Raw genomic sequence first — 6,215 nt, 5'->3', positions numbered from 1 at the left:
CAGGGGGCGGCGACCACAGCGATCCGCTGCTGGTACACAGTCGGGCAGCCGCCCGGCCGCCTGACACTGAGCAGGGCAGCGAGGAGGCCTCGTCCTGGCCCACGGGGAGAGGGGGCGTCGCCGCTTGTTTCCACTTGCGAGAAACGAGGTGCTCGTGACCTTCCAGTCGCCACATGTGTCTCTCACCCCCAGTCCCTTACTGCCCTGCCCTGGATTCCCAGGAGAGCTTGAGGGCGATAGTCTTTAAAATCTAAATTGTCCAGTCGGGCGCTATTTCCTGCAAACGGGTTCTTGCTGTAGCATCTGGCACCGGCTCCTGCGGGGTGATGGGCTGGGGAGGGACACAGAAGGGCTGTAGTAGCCGATAGACGCCTGGGTTTCCCCTCTCACCAGGCCTCTCCAGGTATCTGTGTCCAACCCCAATGAGACCGGAAAACAGAGTCTCACTTGGTGTCTGTAAGCAATACATTAAGATGTCACCCGATGTCCAGTTGTGAATATTTACTGGATCGTCCCCCATTTGTCCTCTAGGCTCTCAGCCACGTGGTCTGTGCCTGGCGCCCGTGCCAGCCAGTCTGCTTGTGCTGAGTCATGCAGCCCGCCGCCGGCCCTCCTCACAGGCGGTCAGACTGCGCCGAAAGGCAGACGCGCCCTTCCCAAAGCCTATCCCTGGGAAAAAGGGTTTCACGGCTACATAAATGGGGGAGCTCTCCGCCGCGTCTCCTGTTGCCGATTCACTGACTGTTCGTCTCTGAGGCTCCGCAGGTCCCTGCAGGAAGGAAATGTCTTTCCCAGACACCCCTTCCCGCTTGCTTGCTTTTTTTCTTTCTACCTTTTTGCATCGCTGTTGTCCAGAGGACACTAGTGTCATGGAATGTGTTTCTTTTGATCCCGCGAGATGCCCGCTGAGCGACCGATAAGTACAGCACGGCCCGCCCTCTTGTCGAGGGCGCGATGGCCAAGTTCACGAAGCCAGGAAGCGTCCTGAGGAGCAGGCTAGTGAGCCGAGCTCCCGGAGACCCGCTCCACCCCGAGTTCCCGCCACCTTCCCAACAGTAACAACTTGCGTCACCCGGTAACCGCTGTACCTTTCTGATCCACACCCTTCCAGGCTTGGAGACGCGTGGTTTGTCGTTTCCTTTTAAGAAAAACAGCATCAGCAATCGCCCATATAAACACCTACGCGCACACGTGCAGCCCGAGTGCCTGTGGCCAGTTCCTCACGGAGCTTGATTGGCGGGAGGGACCCTAATGTGCATGCTCCCTCTGTCGGAAACAGGATGTCAGCAGGCGCGTCTGGCACTCCACGTAGCGCTGCTGTCTTGCCTGCTGCGCGCCCAAGGTGAGTGCCTTCTCCCTGGCCAGTGGGAGGCGAGGTGAGGTGGGCAGTGGTGGCCGGATGGACTCCATAGAGCCTTAACGGATACACTGTGGCCAGCCGGTCGGAGGCCCGGGGAGCCCAGAAGCCGGCCCTGCTGGGGGCTGCCCCGCAGATGGTAGAAGGCGACAGACTAGCAGCCTAGCAGCTGCGGTCACTCGGAGCAGCGGTCCTGGTTACGCACTCCCGATCCCGGTCACCCCGGGACCCGGAGGCCCACAGGTGCAGTCTTTCCTTACACAGCCGTGGCTTCCATTCCTGGCTGCACATGGGAATCACCCGATAGCCAAGCTGCCCCTGAGTCTCGGGCTGGGCCAAGCATCAGTATTAGAAGCTCCCAGGCTGTTCTGACGTCTGGGGCCTGCGGCTTGGAGAGGCCCCTGCACTTGGGAAAGCCTGACTGAGGAACGAGGCCAGGGGAACACTGCAACTCTCGTGCGGTTGGGCCGGGCTCACGGGGCCTTTTGTGAAGCAGCCAGGTGGGAACTGCATGAGAGCACGCGGCCGGGGCCGCTGGTCAGAGCAGGGACTTGCACTGGGAAGAGGCCTGGCGTTGCACACGCCCACGGCCTGGCTCAGTACTTGCAGGACCCTGACTGCTGGGGAATATAAAGTGAGGCCTGTCTGTTTGCTCTGGGGGAATGTCCTTCCAGATCGGCTACTGCTAACCTTGGCTGATCACCTGGCCCTTTCCCAGCCTGGAGCCCAGGTGTGGCCCAGACACTGGGATTCCTGAGAGCTCCCAGGTGCTTGCAGCCCGAGCTGAGATCCTCGGCTCTCAGTGTTTAGTCTGAGGTTCCAGTGTCATGAGCCAAGGACAGAGAAACGTGTCGGTCACGGGGAGCCCCGCAGGGCGGAGCAGATGTAGGCTCCTCGAGTGGGCACGTCGCTGTCACTGATGAAAGGGTAGGGTCCTGCGGGTCTGAAAAAACAGCCAAGTTCACGTACCGGCGTCTCCCTTCTCTGTCTTGTTAAAAATTAAAATGTAACCAGGTCCTGTTCTGGAAGAACCCACCCCTGTGCTTTCACGAAAGGAGATGTTTGCAGACGTGGACCCTTCCCATCCCATTGCAACCCTCAGCCTCACCCACCGCTGGGACACGCTGGCCCGGCTTTGGGGCCCCCACCACCTGGCACAGCCTTGCTCTGCCTTCATGGAATGTTCTCGCCCCGCCCCCTGCTTCCTGCACACCTGTCCCCTCCCACCCCTTCCTTCCCAGCTTAACTTTGTTTCCCAGAGAGGCTCCTGCCTACCTTATTTTCTATCACCAGGGGTCTATTTCCTGATGACATCGCAACAGATCACAACGCTTTGGTTGTTATTTGTTTATTGTCCATTCTATTAGGCTGTGAGCTTCTGAAGGGGACACTGTGTCTTATTTGATCACTGTTGTTCCTCAGGTTCTAGCACAGTGCCTGCCCCATAACTGGTGTTTAATGTATGCTTGTTGGTGCATGAATCAAGTTTGTTGGTGTTTGTATGAAAAAACGGTGCAATACGATTTTAAGCACAGGCATATGGTGTAATGCACAAGTTAGCCACTAGGTGGTGCCAAGACCCCATGAGAAAACAGCCTGCTCTGGAAAAATATCAGAACTGAAATACAGTTCATTTGCGTGGGGGGTTTACAGGGTTACCGATCAATTAATATTCCCTCTTTTGAGGCAGACCCATCCTACCAAAACCCTAGTTTGAAAAGGCTCTGTGATTTTTAAAGAGGGGACTAGCGAAGGAACAACCTTTAAAACTCCTACAATGAGTGGTTCCCACCCACATTATCCCCAATAAGTTGGCCCACCCACCATGGGCAGAATGAGGAAGCTCATCGCTTCGCCCGGGGTTGCCGTCTCCCCCGTGGCAGCATCCGATGGGCAAACCGCCGCTGGGTGCCTCCTTCCTTGTATCAGCAAACACGCAGAAGCAGCCTCTGATCCTTAGGAAGCCAGTTACGAGGCCTTTGCTTCCCTCTTCTCCAGGCCAAACAAGCCTCGTTTCTGTAGCTTTTCTTCTCTTGTCCGACATCTCCCCGAGGACAAGTCATACTTTGTTCTCAGAACAGCGTGCACGGCTGCGTGAGCCTGAGCAGGGGCTGCCGGCACAGGGAGGGCCTGGAACGTTCTGGGCCACCGTGGCCCTCTGAGGTCTCCAGCCGCCGGCTCCTTGCTCTGCGGGATACAGCTGCTCCTGCCTGAGGCAGGCGTGAGCGTGGTGTTCCTCAGCAGCAGCGCCTGGGACGGCTGTGTGCAGGTGGCTTATTTTAGGAAGTGGTCTAGGGCAGTGGTTCTCAACCTTGGCTGCACATTAGAGTCACCTGGGAATCTTTTTAAAATCCTGATTTCTGGGCCTCATCCTCCGGAAATTCTGTCTCTTTGTTACTAATGTTGTGGCCCCACCCCATAACAAAGAAACAGAATTTCCGGAGGATGAGGCCCAGAAATCAGGATTTTAAAAAGATTCCCAGGTGACTCTAATGTGCAGCCAAGGTTGAGAACCACTGCTCTAAGGGGACGGGAAAGGGGGTCTGGGCAGAGCGACCTGGGGACAAGCGAAAGCCAAGGCAAGCGTGCGGCATTCGCCTGGTCACCGTGGGGCAAGTGCACCTCCCCACTGCCCAGCGAGGCCCAGAGGAGGGAACCCTGCCTGCACTGGGGTGCACTCCCCTGGCCGGGGGGCGGGGTGCCCCAGGAGCATTTCTTGCCTGGCACCTCCAGGTGTGCACAGGTGCTAGGATGGCCGAGTGCTCTGTGGGGACCCCGCGGGGGGCCAGCTGGGAAGCCCCACGGGTGGAAACGAGGTGCAGCTAAGGCAACGTGCTGCTGGGCTACACCTGTTCCCAGCGGGTTGCTGTGGTTAGGGCTGAACAAAAGTGCGCGGAGGGAATGTGAGGCGGGAGGAAAGACGTCTAGCACAGAGCCCTGGGGACAGGAGAGAGTGAGTGTGTGTGTGTGTGTGTGTGTGTGTGAGTGTGTGTGTGTGTGATGTCAGGGCTGCTTGATGACCTCTGGAGTAAGTGCCAGCAGTTGGCATGTGCACTGTAAAGTCGATCTTGCCGAAGTGGGGAGCAGCTATGTCCCAGCACCCAGCAAGCTCTCAGGCCCGGGCATCCGTCCCTCCCTTTTGTGGGTGCTGCCTGGTGCAGTTGAGAATACTGCCCATTGGGTGCTGCCATCGTCACGCGGAAACGGGTCCCAAGACTGTCGTCTGGTCAGAAAATAACCCCATGGAAATGTTCTGCGGGCTCCCGGCTGGCTTTCCCATCGTTCCTGCCCACCCCGCTCCCGGCTTCCTCCCCGCTCACCCCACCCCATCCTCTCCGCGCCTGCAGCTCAGTCACCTGCTTCCTCAGTGAAGTGGGACAGTCTTTTTAAAAAAATATATATTTTTATTGATTTCAGAGAGAAAGGAGAGAGAGAAACATCAATGATGAGAGAGAATCATTGATCGGCTGCCTCCTGCATGTCCCCTACTGGGGATCGAGCCTGCAACCCGGGCATGTGCCCTTGACCAGAATTGAACCCGGACCCTTCCGTTCGCAGGCCGATGCTCTATCCCCTGAGCCAAACTGGCCAGGGCAGGTGGGGCCATCTCGCCGCTCACAGTGTGGTCCTGGACCAGCAGCATCCGCATGAGAAAAGCGGGGTCCTGGCTGCACCCCAGGCTTCCTGAGAGGGGCGTGCGTTTGAACAAGGTCACGGGGGATTCGTGACCGAGGGCAGCTGCAAGGGCAAGGGGCTGTCGGTGGTTTCTGAGCCTGTTATCAGCGGAAGAGCTTGCGAACGACACGTTTCTGAGCATCTGCGACCCTGAGATCTGTGATTTCTGTCACGCTCCCTCCGTGATTTCAACCCAGGCCATTCATAGGATCACTGAGCATCACCAGGATATGTATCTTTGGTGTTGTTTTTTTTCTACTTCTAAAATTCTGATGTTTTCACCTCTGACTTTTTACAAATTTGGGTGCCACTCTTTTTGGTATTTAGATGTGGGGCCTAAGGTTTTTCTTCTTTTATAAAACGGAGCTAGTTTCTGGTGCTGAGTATTCCAGTCAGGAACTTGAGTCTGAGCTCAGGACACACGCCGTGCTGTTCTTCCCGCCCTTCGTCCAGCCGGGCCACGAGAGGCATGTGGGTTGTTCTGTGGCCGGCCCGGAGGGTCAGAAACAGACTCGAATCGGGCATGCCCTTGTCCTTGAGCAGTTCAAGGTCAACAGCTCGCTGCGTTGGTGCCACGTGAAGAGCGAAGAGGACACGGCCTGTGGCCCGGTGCAGGGCTCCTCCTCCTGCTGCTTTCCCAGGAAACGCGGCCCTGAGCCCCAATAAGATTGATTCCGTTTGCTGTCTTGTCTCAGCGTTGCCCTGATATGCCGCTGTTGTTTACCATTCGAGCACCACCCAAAACCATCTTGCCATCACTGGGCGTTTAGGAAAGCCACGATTACGTCTCCCACTTGGCCCTCTAACGTTTAAGACATCAGCCAAAACCAAAACAATAAGACACACAGACGCCCCTCCACCCAGACGGGAGCGGGCACCCGGCACAGCATCCCCCCTGCACCCTGGCGGCCGACTCGGGGCGTCTTCCAAGCCCCCGCTCATCTCATGCTTTTAATCTTGCCCATAAATCAGCGGCCTGGCTCCCCAGCCTGCGCCACGCTGAGCTCTGGGCACGGGCCTCCCTTCCCGTTGAGGATTAGTGTTAATCTCCTGCTCATGCAATGGAGTCAAGTTATTCTTTCCATCTGCCACCCCTCGGGCAGAGCTCTGGCCTCTCCTCCTACCCAGAGGCCTCTGGGGGCCGGTGGTGACACCCCCTCGCAGGGACGTGTGCAGGGTGACC

Source organism: Myotis daubentonii, chromosome 17 (assembly GCF_963259705.1).
Source record: "Myotis daubentonii chromosome 17, mMyoDau2.1, whole genome shotgun sequence".
Taxonomy (NCBI): domain Eukaryota; kingdom Metazoa; phylum Chordata; class Mammalia; order Chiroptera; family Vespertilionidae; genus Myotis; species Myotis daubentonii.
Note: the sequence above shows the minus strand (reverse complement) of the source record.